General features: G+C 38.9%; 1 protein-coding gene across 3 annotated transcripts in view; it reads right to left on the reverse strand.

The window, feature by feature from the left end:
- The window catches only part of LOC120889078 (SH3 domain-binding glutamic acid-rich-like protein 2), a 167663-nt gene that overhangs the window by 55400 nt on the left and 93497 nt on the right, over window positions 1-18766 (reverse strand). The gene's annotated exons all lie outside the window — the stretch shown is intronic.

Raw genomic sequence — 18766 nt, forward strand, 5'->3', positions numbered from 1 at the left:
CATAAATTCCTCTGGAAAATGAAAACAACATGAGCACCCCATTGGAACCCCCATGGGTCTCAGTAGTAGTGTGGCTTTGGAGAAGCTGCTCATCACATACCAGCAGATGATTATGTCCTTTCCCACCTGTGTGATGCAGTGTAATGGCTCTAACTAGTTTCTCCATCAACAGAAGTATTAACAAACTACTTTTAGTCTACGCTTTTTAAAAAACTTGCATCACTTGGTAATGTGAGGCCATAATAAAACTTTAGCAGAAACATGAAATGAAAGATGTGGGTGTTGAATTTTACTGTTTTTACATTTTCTGTAAAGATTACATGTTTATTTCCTAAAGAAAAAAGTCAGTCAAGCATAAGATATGAATTTACGATGCCACTATTTGGCAAGATTTTCTCTCAAAATTATATACAACTCCTCATGTATGTGCTTCCTGTTAATTAGAGGATACTTTGTAGAAAAGCTGTTCCAGCAAAACTTGCTATAATAGTCAAAAATCCCTGCAGTAAGGAGGAAATCCTGCTGAGTACAGTATTTTCCATGGATACAAATTACAGGACTTCAGCCAAAGGCAGTGCTTTTATCAATGTCCAGAGGTGGTGCTCACAACACTGTGTTTAGGAATATGTTGTTGCCATTTCTGTATCAGTCAGACCTCAACTGTATGAAAAGTGACTCCAGAGATGATTTAACAACTACTGTTTACATTTGAAAAACAATTTGGAGGACAGCAGATCATTTTGAATTATACTTTATTTAATGTGTAATTATATAACTTATTATATATACATTTTCAAAGTAGGCATAAGATGACATACCTTAGACAAAGTTTGAAAGCTCTTATCTGCCTTCTGTGGCCCTGCCTCCTGTCTTGGCTTCACCACATTACCAGCTCCTTCCTCCTTGAATTACTCTGCAATGCCAGTGTGTCCTGTCCATGAAAATTACAACTGTCTTAACTTCAGCTGGACACTCTGTGCTATTTCCATCCTTATCAAATGTAGCTGGAAGGCTTTGTATCTTTCTCAAATCTATGTACACTTGCCCTTCTTGCAGATGACCCTAACACTTGCATTCCAGATATGAATCTGCTTCTTAAAGAGTGTTTCCAAATTCTGGTCTCTACCTCAAGTTCCTCTGTATCTGTAGCCATATAGTTCTCCATTTCACCCTGATCCAAAAGAAAAAGTGGAGAAATTAAAATTAACAAAGGAAAGAGAAAGGATGAATGAATAAGAGCCAGCAGAATGAAAAAACAAAATCTCTTCAAAAGGTAGAGAGCACTCTCTTAACAAGCCATTTATAAGACCTGTGACATGCTAAATGCTGCCCTAGGAAATACAGGTAACAAATTAGGCCTCTAATTTGATGCTGTGTATGGTCATAGGGCATGCCAACAAGTGACTTCAATATGAAACTGGCTCTAAGAGAGGCCAGCCTGTAGAGCCAGGCCAGCGAGAGATAGGTACCCTGCAGAGAAGGTGCATGGGGGACAGACAGCAAGCCTCCAGCAGATGTGCAAGCAAAGAACAGAAAGCACAGCACCAGAAATGTCAAGAGAAGGAGCACAGAGTGAACAGCTCCAAGGATGGGGAGAATGTGGGAGGTATTTTACAAAGGGGGAAAGAGAAAGAATAGAAGGCAAAAAAGGAGTTGCAACACAGGGGGCAAAGTTAGGAGCAAAGAAGTACCTTGTCCTAGAACCAGAAACGGAGCCTTTCTGTACAGTTGAAGCTCACACCTTTAAACACAAATTTATTGTTACATTTTATTTTAAACCATTTTTAATTTAGAAATCCTTCTAAAATGTGTACCCCATTTGTTCTGTATTGTTAAGCACAGTGCTTCACACCCACCCAGGCCAAACCTGATTTAATCTGTTCTGGGCCAAGAATCATCATGACACTCCACGTTTGCACTTTGATGTGGTGTACTGACATTCTCAGAGCCAATTTAAGTGTAAATGTCTGCTGTTTTAGTTTACACCAACAGAGCCCCAAACTAGAGTTCTTCAGATCTGCCTTCACAAGGCAGTTGTCACTTCTGTGCTCTTCCCACCCTGACTCCCTCCCTGGGGCTTTGAGGACACCTTCTTCCTGAAAAGTCCCTACCCTGAAGGATGTACTCTGAATATATAATCACTCACCCTGCTTCATTCCATGGGGGGTTCTAGGAGTCTGATATCTAAACAGAAGTAATAATACAATAAAATTATCCTCATAACATAAATTCTTTATGCCTCTAGGTTTAAAGAAGTTGTAAAACAAATCATATCCCTCAAAGCCTAGACGTTTTTCAAAGACGACTTCTATCTATAAACTCCATTCCTGTTCCTCTTTTGATTTGTTTTTTATTTGTGATATGGAAACTATAGAAACAGTATTTCTCTTGCAATCATTCAATAAAATATTACATGCCAAGTATTGTAATAGGAAACTTGGGAGAATATAAAGATTAATGGAACAGCTCCTAACCTTGAAGAACTCAGAACTCACACAACCAAGGGTGGAAAGTACCCAGGCCTTTTTCACTCTCCAAACACAGTGCTCTTCCTCTACCAGGAAGCCATCCCAAAGGCTGTCCTGGAGTGGTAGAGGAAGAGGATTGTGTTTGGAGAGTGAAAAAGAAGGGAAGTGAAAGGGGAACATTTCATGGGGAAATGACCCTGGACTGGGTTTTGAAGGGAGCAGGGACTGTGATTAGTTGTGATACAGGGTGAACACAGACAAAGCCAAGAAATGGGCATCAGAAAAGACACAGAGGAGTGGGGGAAACATGTGCATTTACAGAGCAGCCTAAGGAAGAGACTGAAAAGGTTGCAAAGGCAGACCAGAAGCAGATCAGAGGGCCCACACTGCCAGGCCCACAGTGAGGCCTGGAAGCCATAAGCTCTGTAGGGCCAATGAGGTTTTTCCAACCTTGTTTGACCCTAACACAGAGACTAATCTTGTTAACAGGATGATGATGTCTTTTTTTTTTCTTTTTACAGAAAAGGAATTTAAAACATATATTATTAATCATCTCATCCTTGTTAATTATCTCCTAGAACCAAGCTTAGTATTTAAAAAAATCAGTGTGAAACTAACCATAGAGTACCCATTTGTCTTGCTCTCAAACTACTAAAATACACACAAATGAAAAAAGGAGTCTCAAGTCTAAAACAAAGGGCAGCACGAATAAACAAACCAAATTTATTCCACAGACCAAAAAAAAAAAAAAAAAGCAAAAAGCCATGGAAAATACCTGTTACAGTTCACAAGCTCATACAAAACATTTTGAAAACAAAGAAGTCTTTTTTGTTTCCCACTGGAGCCTTTTATTGAAGTGAAATCTTGTTCAAGAGAAGTTATTTTTCTATTTAAGCTATGTATATAACTTTTTCTGCTCTCACCTCAAACAAATAAATCTGCCCTTGTGACAAACCTACAGGTACATCCTATCCTGTAAGTACAATTTTGGGAGTACATCCCATATGGCCCTATGTCATCATCCATTTATCTTTTCTCCTCATCCAATTATGAGTTGTTGGTAGGGGAAAGATCATACCAAATACCTACCCACTCTGTATCCTGAACATGGCTGAACACTGGAAATTAGAAGGTACTCATAGATACATAGAAACTGATTAACTGAATTAATTTTCAAAACATGTGATTAATATCTGTGTGTGGAATGGAAGAAAAATTTAACTTCAGAGCTACATGAGATCCTTTTTAAAAGCAATAATAATCATAACCAGTTTTTAAAAATAATATTAATATCATTGGTCATTACAGAAATGCAAATCAGAATCACACTGAAATGCCAATACATGTCCACTAACATGACTATCCTCAAAAACACAGACAAAAACAAGGGCTGGCAAGGATGTCATACATTGCTAATGCAAGTGTAAAATAAAATGGCCACTTTGGAAGACAATTTGGCAGTTTCTCAAAGCCATAAAACACAGACTTAGCATATGAACCATCAATTCTACTCCTAGATAAGGAAAGTGAAAACATATTTTCATACAAAACTATGTACAAATGTTCATAGTAGCATTATTCACAATGGTCAAAAAGTGGAAACAACCCAAATTATTCATCATCAATGGACAAATAAAATGTGGTATATTCATACACTAGCATATTAGTCATAACAAGAATGAAATGTCAATACATTCCACAAAATGAGTGAACCTTGAAAACATACTAAGTGAAGGAAGCCAGACATAAAGGGTCTCAATTGTCTGATTTTATTTATATGAAATATCCTGAATAGGCGAATCTATGGAGTCAAATCAAGAGATCTCCAGACATCTCAGTCGGATATCCAGATCATGTTTGTATGAGAGACAAGTATCCTTTAGCATTTAAAATACATTTGCTCAAAATTTTCAAAATCCTGCATTCATTCACCAAAGAGAGGTTTTTAGACTCTACAACCAGATTATAACTTCTATTCTACACTCACCTTAATAAACAATGTCAGTTTGGGGTCTTCCTCAGTCTACATTCTAACTCAGGATCTATTATCTGATTATCAGAGCAATTTTTTTCCTTAATTCAATCTTAATAGCTCATTTAAAATTAAAAAGTCACAAAAAATGGAGAATGATTGCTGTATTACATTTAAATGACACTCATAATAATAACGGCTATCATTATCATCAAGTTTCGATGACTCTACAAATAGTAGTTATGACATCCAGAGAAGTGAAAGGACTTGTTCAGCTTCCTTGCTCATTTAGAATAGCAGAACCACAATTCAAACCCAGGTCTTTCTGCTACCAAAGTCCACATTCTTTCCATGTATCGCCTCACCTGTACCACACAAATTTCTTATCTCCCAAGTTTTTGAGGCTCTGAGAGTAAATTGCAGGTAAAGAATCTGATCTTAAAAAGAGAAATGGTTTACAATAAATAAAACATAAGAATCCAGGAATAATTAAACTAGGCAGATGAAGTTTATAAACAGCAGTTTAATTACCATTCCTGTATGCTTCCTGCCTTCGTGTATGTGTGTGCGCGCGTGTGTGTGTGTAATGACCAATAATATTAATATTGGTTCTAAAAACTAGTTATGAATATTGTTGTTTTTAAAACTGCTTCTTTCCCTTTACCCTTGGAGGCTGTCCGCACTCTGCCAGGCCCTCCAGTCACCAACAGTCTGGACTCTGGCCTTCCACTTTCTACTCTCTCTGTCTTGCATTGAATTCCCACCTTAGACTGCAACATACTGATAAACTCCTTCCACCCCCAAAAGTACTTGTTTTTCAGAGTAGAAAATAGGGAATGATCAGCCCATGAAGATCAGCTCTTTGTCTCAGGAACCTAAGATCTAACATGGAAAGGATAAGGACACAAATCTCCCCCACCACCACTTGTCCCAGCATATCGCACCTTGTCCCAAATGTCCCAGTGTAGTACATACTTCTACCTCAACCTAATCTCTGGGTTTCAGCCCCCCCCCAGCCAATCTTTCCATTCCCAAATTGCCCTCCTATCCTCTCATCCCATCCATTCACTCCAGTTTAACACATCAAGTCAGTTCTACCCAAATTTATCACAAACAAAAGGAGAATCACATTCTAGGCACAGCAAACCTTTAGTTTCAGGACACACAACAAAACATTAAACAGTCTCTTGGGAGCACCGCCCATTCTCATTTTCTTCTAATCTCTGATTTCTTTCTCTGAGACATGGATGATAGGAAGAGGTTGGCAATGGGCCTCTTGGGATCTGTGATAAAGCAAGTTATCTGAAGGTTTGGTTTCCTACTCTGCAGAAAAGAAATGAATGACTACTATATTTAGTTACTTTAAGGAATATAAATAACATAGAGTGCCCTAGTACTTCCTATATAGTGAAATGTTAGCTTTCCATTTTAAATCACATTCCTTTTGGCTTTTCCCAGTTTCTGCAGGAGCAAAGCCATTGTTTTCACCTGCCTGAAGGACACTGCCTACAATTACCAGCTCAACAGCCCAGTAGAACTCCTGGAACTGCTCCTTTGGAAATTCTGCCCTATCCCCATTTTTTAGCATGAGCTCACACACTGTCTTTCTAGCCTATCTGTTGGATTAGTGCAACCTAAGATCTCACGGGTCTCTGGTCAGGGGCTCTTCTTCCAAACAATGTGGTATAAAGGGAAAAGCACAGGACACAAAATTAGAAGGCAAAATAAAACCTAGGATCCAACACTGAGTAGAACAATCCTGGCATTAAACTTATGCACCTATACCTCAATATTCTCATCTGTAAAATGTGTATAACTGCAGGGCAATTTAAGGGTTAAATAACCAATAAGAAAATCTTACCACCTGGCTCAGTACAGGTAAAGAATTATTATTAACCTGCCCTTTCAATGCTCCAAGTGTCAACACAATGAGTCTACATATTCCAGGTATCTTTCTCCTTTTCCTGTCTCCACCACGTTTTCCCACAAACCCCCTTACCTCTTTAATCAGGTACCTGCTCATAGCCAGATGTGAATGTGCCTACCCTTCATTCCATAAGCAGTCAAAATTCGGTGTTTAATTTCACCGTGAGGATTCTGGGAAGTACCACTCATCTTCATTAAATATAAAAAATCCTGGTCCTTTTCTGCTATCCCACATCCCCAATTTGAAGTGTGCGCAAACTGTGAATGTTTGCAAAGGATATCATCCATCAATTCCACTTAGTATCTCATATTCCTCTTAGCTGTTACTCAGGGACTCTAAATATTCTATATTCATTACATGAATTTAAAAGACAGAGTCCAAATGCACTGTTTACAACAGGGATAGCATGTGTGTGGTATAAGATCTGATTCTGCTTCCTCTGGGTGCCAGAGCAGGCACCAACCATCAATCACATCATTCCCCTCCTGATCTCAGACAAAACTCCAAGACCTCCTCCCAGACCACAGTCAAAGCTGTCATTTGGGAAAAAATCTAATTGCCAAGTTTGGAAAACTTTAAATCAAGCCAGACCTCTAAAACCAGGCATGACACTGGGCATGGTGGCACATGTCTGTAATCCCAGCAGCTCAGGAGGGTGGGGCAGGAGGATCATGAGTTCAAAGTCAGCCTCAGCAAAAAAACAAGGCACTAAGCAACTCAGTAAGACCCTGTCTCTAAATAAAATACAAAATAGGGCTGGGGATGTGGCTTAGTGGTTGAGTGTCCCTGAGTTCAATCCTCAGTACCCCAAAAATACAGAAATAAATAAAATAAAACCAGGTATAACATAAAGCAAGACTGTGACCATCTGCACAGTAGTAAGAACATTGCAGGTAATAAATAAATATGATCTTGAGGGCTTATACACAGCATGCTGTGATCTGTAAGTGGTATGTTTGGGGGATGGCATGCTTAAGTTGTAATTTCTTATTAATTCAAGTTTAAGTAGAAAACATGTTATACTTAAAATTTACTAAAACTCTCCTAAAATTACACAAGATTGTATCCTCAGCTTAACAAGTACTATGTACTATATATACATAATGTTTTGGATGATTAAAGCTCTTAAACAGTTCAAGGCCTTAATTTTTTTTTTTTACTGCTATTACTGCTACTACTAAAGACAGTGATGATGACATAACAGGAATAAAAGGTGACATAATTGAGTACTCACTGTGCACCTGGCACTCTGCTGAATGCCTACCTGGCCTCATTCATTCACTCCAGTCTCACAGCAATCCTATGTATAAGGTGTATTCCAATCCCATTTTCCCAAAGTGGCTGGTTACTTGCCTAAGATCATGCCCTTCATCAGTGTCAGAGCCAGGATGTCAACTCACCTCTACCTTCGTTATGAAGTGCACTGCCCTTCAATAACATCTGTCTCATAGATGGGACACAAGTAGGAGTGTGGCTCAGTGGTTGAGTCTCCCTAAGTTCAATCCCCAATATCCCCCAAATAAATAAATAAATAAATAAATAAATAAATAAATAAATAAATAAATAAATAAATAAATAAATAAATAAATTGAGTAAAACCAGGTATAACATATAGCAAGACTATGACCATCTTCATAGTAGTTAGCACATTGCAGGTAACAGAATAGAAACTTTCTCCAGAATCAAATAAATCAGCAAATACTTAACCTAAACACCTGTTCTGGCTAGTAAGTAGTTTATTCATCATAAAAGGGAAGTGTAATTCAAAGTTCCTGTCAATTGAGGGTATAGGCCAATTGGAGGTGGCCAATTCCCATTTTAATCTCCATAAGGAAACATAATAATTAAAGCAGAGAACCAGTGAGCTCCAATCCACACAGGAATGTCATGAATGAGGAAGGCCACACTCCCACTCCTGGTGCAACCCACAGAAGAAAAACAAACTAAATCAAAAGTTATGCTGGTTGTTGTTGCTTTGGGCTTTTTGTTTTGCTTTGTTGTTTTCAGTATCAGACTGGTATGCAGCAATAGCTGCTGACTTCTATACTGCATTCACCAAATACCACTGAACTGACCTGTCAAGCAAGTTACCTAACTGGTCTCTGAGTCTCCGCCCTACACTCCTATAGCCACTAGATCCAGATTTGGGCTATTATCCAGAGAAATGGAAAACACATCCTGAAATAATTAGAACCCTCTGCCTTCAGTCACAGCCAACATTCCACTTCTGCTTCGGAAGCTCGGAAGCTCTGCTGGCAGGAGATTCACAAAAGTCCACAACAAAGCAGACACACCCTGATGTATACCTCCTCCTCTTCCAGGAAACCCACCCCTGTTTGGTTCTGCCAGATACTGAGCCAGTTCCAATCAGATCCCCTCAGGAATAGGTTCTCAATGTTGCTAAAGGGAAACAGAGGGACCAACCAAATTGTAACAGAGTCTGCACAAGCCTCAAAGTACCTAGGTTTGTAGGTAGGTGGAGCCCCATGGTAAGCATGGTAAGCATGGTAAGCAGGTCCAACTTTCGGTCCTACAGCAAATCTGTCATGCATCCAGAAAGAAACACTCAATTAATGCTTTTCCTCAGTTGATTTCTTTTAGAGTTTTGGAGGAACCCCAATCAAATATATAAGAGGTAACAATACTAATCCTGCAAATTACCACAGTCCAGTTCCTGAGTAATTAGCCTGTGCTGGCAGATAAAACCAGATAAGGCTATTAAAAGTGGGAGACAAAGAGAGGCTGCACTGCCTTAAACTAGCCTGTCAGTTTCTAGCTGTTTGGAATACCAACCCCCAAACTCCTTCCTTCCTCCCTCACAGGCACCCCAACCCCCCACCAAAAGAAGTAGGTAATGGTACATGTTGGTCACTGTCTAAAACAACCCTAAACAGAAAGGCTTAAGGACATGTTACACTACAACTACAAAGAGACCCAAAAGTGAAGATTGTACACAATCAGGAATAGAAAACATTTCTTAGAAGTTAATTTGTCTTTTCACAGATCGATTAGTCCATTTTCCATGCTATAACAAAATATCTGAGGCTGAGTAATATATAAGGAAAAGGTTTATTTAACACATAGGTTTGAAGGTTGAAAGCCCAACACCAGGCAGCCCTCTGAGTTCAGCCTCTAGTGAGGGCCCCTCGGTTTTGTCACATCTGACTGATAGCTTAATGGTAGAAGCGCACATGAGAGAGAGATAATACATGGTAAGACAGGAAGCCAGACAGCAGGGAGAAGTCAAGCTTGCCCTTTTATTTATTAATTTATTCGTTTATGTATGTGTTTATTTTGGTGCTAAGGATTGAATCTAGGGGTGCTTTATCACTGATCCATATTCATAGCCTTTCTTATTTTTTATTTTGAGACAAGATCTTACTAAGTCTTGTGGCCTGAGTCGCTGAGGTTGGCCTTAAACTTGTCAGCTCCTGACTTAGCCTCCTGAGTAACTGGGATTACATGGATGTGCCACCAAGCCTAGTTGGCTCTTTTATAATAACCCCTCTCTCAGAAGCTAACAGGTCTGAAGGCAGCTTTCCCAGTGAGTCAACCACTCCCACAAGCCCCGCCTCTTAAAGGTTCCACCACCTCCTGACATCAACACACTGGGAACCAACCTTCCAACACAAGAGCCTTTGGGAAACAAAACCACATCCAGACCATTGCAACAGAAAAAAAGAAAATTTTCATTAAATTTCTAAATCGAAAAGCTCAGGTACTGTTTTATACTCTGGAAAAACAGTGTAATATAAAATTAATCAAAGAAAAATAGTGAATATGGAATGTGATTGAAATCAGAACCTTAAAGATTCTAACTATGCAGCTATAATAATACCCAATAAAGCAGTTCCTGCTGAAGGGCTGCTGAAGTCTGAAAGGTTCTCCTTCTGAGTTTACAGCTTGTAGGCTAACTTTTTAAATAACTGATATTTAACATGGGAGCTTAGAAGACCAGAATGCAAACAGTAAAGACTGTGTTCATATTTCTTGATCTCATTTTTTAAAATCTATATTTTGAAATAAAGTACTGTTATGCTTTGAATATAAGGTGCCCCCCAAAAGCTCCTGTGATAATGCAGGAATATTCAGATAAAATGATTGGATCATAAGAGCTAAAACCTGATCATTCTACCCTAGTTTGAATGGGCTGACTGAGTGGTAAGTGTAGGCAGCGGGGCATGAGTAGAGAAGGTATGCTCTCAACTGTTTATCTCTCCTGAGACCCCTTTCCCCTCCCTTCTCTGTGTTCTGAGGCCATCATGAATGGAGAAGCTTTCCTCTACCATGCCCTTCCACCACTGATTTCCTGCCTCACCTAGGGTCTAGAGTAATAGACTCAGCAATGGAAAGCTGACTAACACAGAGATTGATACCAAGAAGAGGGGTCACTGCTGTGACTAACCTAACCATATTGTTCAGATACCTTTAGAAATGGACTGTGGGAAGAGTTTGGAAAAGTTTGCAGATGCTTGTATAGGGAAGCCTCAAAAGGCTGTAAGCAGAGCTTAACGAGTGATTCTTATGGAGCTCAGAAGACCAGAATGCAAACAGTAAAGACTGTATTCATGAAATTTCAGAAGGGAACAATGATTCTACTGGGAATTGGATTAGAGGCCACTCATTCTATATTCTGGCAAAGAACTTTCCTATATTTTGCCCATCTCCTAAAGTTTTCAATGAGGCCGAATTTAAAGGTGATGGATTAATTAATCTGGTGGGAGGAAATATCAAGGCAGCACAGAGGTCAGTGATATGAGTATTGCTATTAGCTTTATCCAGGTGTACTGTGAGAATTGGGAGCAAAAAGAAAAGCTGAATAATTTTCAAAATTTACTGTTTGGCCAGAAAAGTGCATGTAAAACTGGGCCAAGGAAGGTATGACTGTTGAAGAAATTACAGTCACTAAAGAGATGCTCAGTATTTTGCAGAAACTAAAGGAAAGTTGGCTTAAGGGCATCTCAGGAATTTGTAAGACCATACTCATTACAAGCTCAAGAATCTAGGAAGGAAAATTCCTTTCAGAAGAATTTCAAAATCCCTTTTACACAGGGAGGCCTAGGAAGTTGTTTTATAGTACTCAGCTACCCAGGCACTCAGAAGCCACTGCAGCAATGGTTTCTGGGTGTCTAGCTTTTCAGCAAACTGATGATAGACCTTGGCATCATTCACATGGTGCTGGTTCTGCAGGAATGTAGGATGCTGAAGTTAAGGGGTCATGAAGGGTTCCATAGAGATTTCAAAGGAAGGCTGAGGAGGCCAGGCAAAGTATAGCAGGGTCAAAATCCCTTCAGGCAGCCCATGAGAGGGTGAGCAACCCTTGAGGGGGTAATGCGTGAAGCTATACAAGTGAGGCCAAAGCTGAAATAGAGAGATTAAGAGATGCCAGTAATGTAGACTATGCCAAGAAAAGCTGTTGGCTGCATAGAGAATCAGGTTAAGAGTAAAGTCAATGGGATAGGACTGCCCAAGCCATTTGGAAGTCACGTCTCACTACCATGTGCCCCCAGATGCCAGAGGTGGAGCTCTTAAACTGCTTGCCCAGCTGAGTTGTAGTCCTGCTTTGGTGCCGATCATTCTTTCTATGTCCCCATTCCTTCCTTTTGGAAAGGAAATGTTTACTCTGTGCCACTGTATATTGTGTACATGCAACTTGCTTTTGATTTTTATAGGAGGTCACAGTCATAAGTTTGCCCTGAATCTCAGAGAAGACTTTGGACTTGGACTTTTGGGCAATGGTGGAATGGTTGACACCATGGAATCTTTAAGATGAATTTAATGCTTTGTACACCATAAGGTGGACTTGATCTTTCAGGGGGTGGGGGCAGATTGTTATGATTTGGATAAGAGTTTCCCCTGGCCCCTTCTCGTTAATGCAGAAATATTCAGAGCTGAGATGATTAGGTTATGAGAACTATAACAGGATCAGTCCATCCTAGTTTGAATGGACTAATTGGGTGGTTTCTATAGGTACAGGTAGGTGGGGCATGGGAGGAGGAAGTGGGTCAAGGGGGCCAAGCCCTGGAAATGTTCATCCTCCCTGTATTACATTCCCTCCTCTCTCTCTCTCTCTCTCTCTCTCTCTCTCTCTCTCTCTCTCTCTCCTTCTTGGCCACCATGAATGAAGAGCACTCTTCCATCACACCCTCTACCATGATGTTCTGTCTTACCTTGGACCTAGATCAATGAAGTTCAGTAACCATGGACTAAATCCCTGAAATTGTGAGGCAAAATAGACTTTCCCTTCTCTAAGTTGTGCTTGTCAGATATTTTGGTCACAGCAAAGAAAAGCTGAATAACACAAGTACTTTTCACAGATGTAATGATCAGAAAATCATGCCAATTTTTATTTTAAAGAGTGAAACATTCACTGTAAATCTAGACTTTCTGTCACTCATTTCTAACTTGACTAAGAAAAACACAATTCCTTTCAGAACTTTTTATAAATTAAAATTTTTTTATAAATTAAAATTTAGGGAGGGCTGGGGATGTGGCTCAAGCGGTAGCGCGCTCGCCTGGCATGCGATCCCCAGCACCACATACCAACAAAGATGTTGTGTCTGCCGAGAACTAAAAAAAAAAAAAAATATTAAAAATTCTCTCTCTCTCTCTCTCTCTCTCTCTCCTCTCTCACTCTATCTTTAAAAAAAAATTTAGGGAAAACCTAAAGTAAAATATTCTTTAGTAGGTAGCTCACAGTGCTTCTTACTGGAACTGTTGAGTCTTTCACAATAGCTGTTCTCCTTTTCTGTTTTATTAAAAAAATAATAATAAATTGAAAAACAGAAAAGAAAAAGATTCATGTATTACATTCCTGTCTGCAATGTGGAAACCACCTTCTGCTTCGCATTATAAAAACTTGTCAAAATTTAGTTTCCCCAAATGGATTTAAATGCTTATTTAATGTGTCCAAATACAATTGGATAAAAGACCCCAATGTCATAAAGTAATCCAGGCCTCTATATTCATAAGTTATTACAGAATTTAATAATGTATAAATTATATTTATAAGTATTGTAGGATTTTCATTATTGTAAAATGGAAAAAACATTCAACTTGTGAAATATTAAAATATACTAGAAAAACTGAAGTCAGGTATTCCCTTTTGAAATTTCCCTTGCTATAAAAAGAGCTTTTACGTAGACTACAATTCTATATAACTTGATATGCAACTGCTGACTTGAAGATTAAGGAAATTTGCCAGAGATGCAGCTCAGTGGTAGAACACTTGCCTAGAATGTAGGAGGCCCTGGGTTCAATCCCTGCCTCCACACACAAAACATACAAACAAACAACAAAAAAAAGAAAAGAAAGAAAAGAAAAGAAAAGAAATTTGCCTATAGTCTTTTAGTCTTTCCAGGGAGAAATTCCATTAGTCTTTTTACTTCAACCTTCATATTGCATGCTACTGTGTGTTTAATAAATTCCCCAAAAAGTTGTTAAAGTACTAATTCCAAAAACTTGTAAATGTGACCTTATATGGATCTTTGCAGATTAAGAAGAGATCATTAGGGTAGGCTCTACTTCAATATGACTGTGTCCTCATAAAAGGGGAAACATGGATACAGGGACAGACACAGACATGCACACAGGAAAATCCATTAACATAAAGGCAGATATCAGGGTGATATATCTACAAGTCAATGATGCAAAAGATTGCCAGCCAATCACCAGACGCTACGAGACAAACATGGAACAAATTCTGCCTCCCAGCACCCAGAAGGACTCAATCTTTCCAACTCCTTTATCTTGGACTTCTATCTTTGAAAATGGTGAGACATATTTCTGTTTTTTAAGCACCATAGTTTTGGGTGCTTTGTTGATGGTGGCCCTAGGAAACAAAAACAAGCCTTCTCAGCCTGACCTTCTATTACAACCATATCCTTGTCTTTGGCCCCTAACTTGTCCCTGCCTCTCCTGATCACTACTTGAATAAATCTCATTTTAATCTCACTCCACTCTTCTCTGCTGATGCCCTTCAGCACTATTTCTGGTCAGGAGGTACCACTGGCACTTTAGGTGAGGTAGTTCTCTGTGTGAAACTGTCCTACACTTTGCAGGCTATCAGGCATTCCTGATGCTCTCATTCCCCCAGGATAGGACCAAGACCAGTAGACCACTAAAACTACTCCAGAAGCTTTGGAGTCAGTTGCCTGCCAGGATTAGACTCAGGGGCCCTGCTCTCTTCATCTGTAAAACCTCAACAAATAACTACCTTGTCATATGACAGTGACATGACATTAATCCAACAAATTAAAGATCTAAAAGAACCTAGACATATTCTCACTGGTTCATTAAAGCATTAGAATAACTTAGAAAATAACACTTGTCTATTCTACACGATCATATTCTGACTTTAACTGCTTCAAAACTCTTTTCTAAGGCTTCCTTACACAAGGCAGCTTCACTGAATACACTCCATAGGGATGCAACAGCTTGACTGGTACATGATAATTATATGTTTAAAACAATAATCAATCATGCAAAGTAGTGGGTATACATTGTACAGTTGAAAAAGCAAGACAACTATATGCATAGTTTCTGTGTGTTCCCCCATTGTACCCACCTTCACTTGAAAATAGTGTCACAGACCTGGATACCCCTCGACAAAGCTCCATATTTTTCAATTTTGCTTCCAATTTCTTTGTCTCTTTTGCTCTCAGTGATTGTTAGCTCTATAAGACCAGGGATATACTGCTGTCTAGCTCATTTCACCCTCCCCCATCAAAATATCTCTCAAGCCAGAATCAGTCCTTCATCCCTCTTGATTAAGTATTTTGCATGCTAAATCTTTGAGCTCCAGAGAGACAGGCACTGATTTGTGCCATGTCTGTTTTCCTGACCAAGCTGACACCTAGCATCTAATATCACCTAACACAGAGCCTGCTACTCAGTTTTCAATGTTTGCTTGACAAACATATGATTTAATCAATACAGGCCTGGAGGATGCAGCTCAGTGGTAGTAGACTTGCATGTGTAAGGCCCTGGGTTCAATCTCTAACATGTGGGTAAAGTAAGAGTGTTAACACGTGAACAAAAGCATGGACAAGTGAACTCATGAATGAATGCATTCAAGAATCAGGAATCTGGTTTCCAGTTACATCTTAGCCCTACAATGACCAGCATAAATGATCTCAGGACAAGCCACTTAAGCTCTATGCCCAACTTCCTTTTCTATAAAATTAAGTAGCTGGACTTCAGTAGAAAATCACTTCCGGTTTCCCTCTAATTCTAACTCAGCCCAGAGACTTTAATCAAGGATAAAATTCTTTATTTGCTTTTTGAGAAATTTTAGTCAAGGCAAGCAGGAAGGTAAAAACTTCTGAAATCACATGGGGTGGGTGGTGTGGTTGCTCCCTGCCAGAGAGCACCTTGTTCCCTGAGGGACAAAAGGCTCCAGGACACAGATAAGAACAGATACTTTAAACATCTCTGAGATGCTGAGCACTGTGGAATTTGTTATCATGGGCTTCTCTCAGGAAGTTGAATCTATCTTGTCCTCAAAAGTGGGACTTCTGCTGCCCATCCGTCCCTCCCCCCAAAGCTCCTCCCTTTCTAGCCTGAGCAAGATGGGCACATGAACTGTTTCCAAGGCTCCAAATCTAACTCAGTTCCTCTTCCTGCCATCTGCATAAGGCTCCCACATGCATATTTTACAATTTCGGGCATATTTCCTCCTTATCTGACAGCCTGCAATGCAGCACTCTATATGATTTTATCTCTGGTAAGAATGTTCCTGAAGGAGGGGCCTGTTTGGGAACTGTACTTTATTACTGCTGTTTTCACCTTTCCCATCTCATTTCCCCCACCGGGTCTGTGAATTCCTTCAGGACAGAAACCACACCCTCTATTCTCTGGTTCCCCCAAAGACCAAGGACAGAACTGGGCAGGCTACAAATGTTTAGAAAATACAGTTGAATAAATATATGCATGAACTAATTGACTGATTTTAATGTTTTTAAGTGAAAAAGCCACATTAATGTATCTCCTGGACAAAGTTACCAATGCTTCCCCTTTGGGGTATATATTTAGAATAAATTAAATTTTAAAATGACAATTCTATGATTATACTATTTTCTTAGAATGAAAATAAAATATCCCTTCATTATAACAATGAACGACAGCAACATTATCAGTTGTATAATAAGAGATTTCTGATTTGGGGGTATCCATGTCATAATAATTTCACATTATTTTCAATTCCTATTAAAAACAGACTTGACCTTGAGCCAGGGAAGATGACAGGGCAATCCCCCCTCCTATATTATAGGAGTTATTCCAACTGTTGAAGTTTCTGAACTCAGAGGAATCAGAACAAGAAAAGAAGATTTTCTCTAAATAGTTTATTTAAGCATATTGCTAACTGCAGCAAAGTATCTTTTTGGAAATCCCTGGGACTTAGCTAAGTCTAATTCTAGTCACATTCCTTCCTTATAGTTTAATAAACTTCAACTAAAACCAAACTGACTTGGGAATCAAATTATTTGTTCTCTCATGCACTTGCTGGTCACACTCGAGTACTGAATAAAACCCTAACAGCAAGCTCAACTCTGATAGAATGAAAAAAGCTTTTCCAGGAAAGCTTAGCCTCTCCAGCCCAGGAGCTGACCTAAACATTTTCATTATTTCTAAGAAATCTTTTTTTTTTGTATATGAGCATAAACTTTACATCACCAAAAGTATCTGTATTACAGAAAAACTATGTACTGATATGGGAGATAGTATTATAACTGGGGAGACTCGACGAATGAGGATAGTTTAAAACATGAAAAACTTGGGTCTTCACACGGCAGACCATTAAAATGAATAATTAGTGTTTGTGGGCTATGTGATAACCTTCAGATCCAATGCAACCATTCCAGAACATATGCTATCAGGCAGCACAGTGATGGGACCTGAGACAACAATGAAATACCCAAGGAAAAGAATAAACTCACTTTGAAGCTAATAGGTATATTGTTCAAGTAAAAGAAGCTCTTATAAAGTGTCTGTCACATTTACTCAACTGAGGAAGTCAAAGCATTTGAAACCTAGAGTACAACCCTGAGTTATTCTTCAAAATCCTTCATTTTACAGAAGAAAAACTCAGGCAGAGAAGGAGTACCTAAACCAAACTTACATTATTAGCCAATGTATGCATTAAAACTTAAGTTTCTTAATTTTGGTTCCATATACAAACACATAGCATTAATTTTAAAAATTAAAAAGCTTACAAAAAGCAGGCATTAGCATCTGGTTCATGGGATTGATGACAGAGGGAAGCAGGGTTCTAGAACTACTGACAGAATAAACCAAATAAGTACCTGGACTTTGCCTTGGGCTTACTGGAGGTAGGCTAGGCTCAATACTATAAGGCATTCTATCCACAAGCAATAAAGTGCCATTGGAACAATTATCAAAGCAGGCAAGTTTGTGGTGAAATTAAAAGCATCTTTAGTAAGAAGTACAGGTTTCCAAACACATGAAGTGCAGCTTCAATGGGGAAAAATCTATAAAAGGCAGGTATGACTAAGCAACCACAAATAATTAGAAACACCAGAAACTGTCAGGAGTTTGAGAACCAGAACATGCCTGCACAGAAAGATAAAATGGGGTTTCCCACATATTATTCCTAGTTCAAATAGGGATCTTCATACTATGTAGATTTATTTTTAAATAAAAAGTTTTAGTAATTTATAAGGATATTCAAATGATATCTTATTCTACCTTCTATTCCACCCAAAAAACAAATTTTGAGACAATCAGGTTGAGCTACTAGGCAGGCAAACTTTAAACAATTAATATTGCACTTCCTGATGCATCTGATTATGTATTGCAGGATTCTTTTGAACCTATAGCTTAACTCTTAGCCAGGGAAACCAAATCTCATTAACATATAAAACACATGTGCTATATGTCTTAGTGGGATGTCAACTATACTACTGAATTTTTCCTTAAAGTTTGACATCTTTGGTTATTAACTTTTTCTTAAAATTAAAAAAGTGATGTGGGGGGGGCAACTACTTAAAGAAACACATCATCCACCAAACAGCATCTAAAAGTAATTACAGACCACAATTTATAGATCCCCAAGATGAACCTTCCCACACATTATGAGGGGAAAGAACACACGCACACACACATTTCCGTAAAAATATTTATTGCATCCTGGACAAAAAGTGATCAAACAACCCTAGCACAACAGGACAAACCTGGTTTACCGTTCTCTTTGCTCAGATATAAAAGTAAAGAAAGGTTCTTGGTTGCAGGTAAGAGGGTGAAGAGCAATTCCCATTTAAACTTGTCTCACTTGGGAGTCAGATTAGCAAACCAAAGTAGACCAGAAAAGCTCCAGTACAAAATAAACGCAGACTGAACGTCCCAAATCCGGAAGGACAAAACTAAGGGAAGGGGGACCTA

This window comes from Ictidomys tridecemlineatus, chromosome 8 (assembly GCF_052094955.1).
Source record: "Ictidomys tridecemlineatus isolate mIctTri1 chromosome 8, mIctTri1.hap1, whole genome shotgun sequence".
In the NCBI taxonomy this organism is placed as follows: Eukaryota; Metazoa; Chordata; class Mammalia; order Rodentia; family Sciuridae; genus Ictidomys; species Ictidomys tridecemlineatus.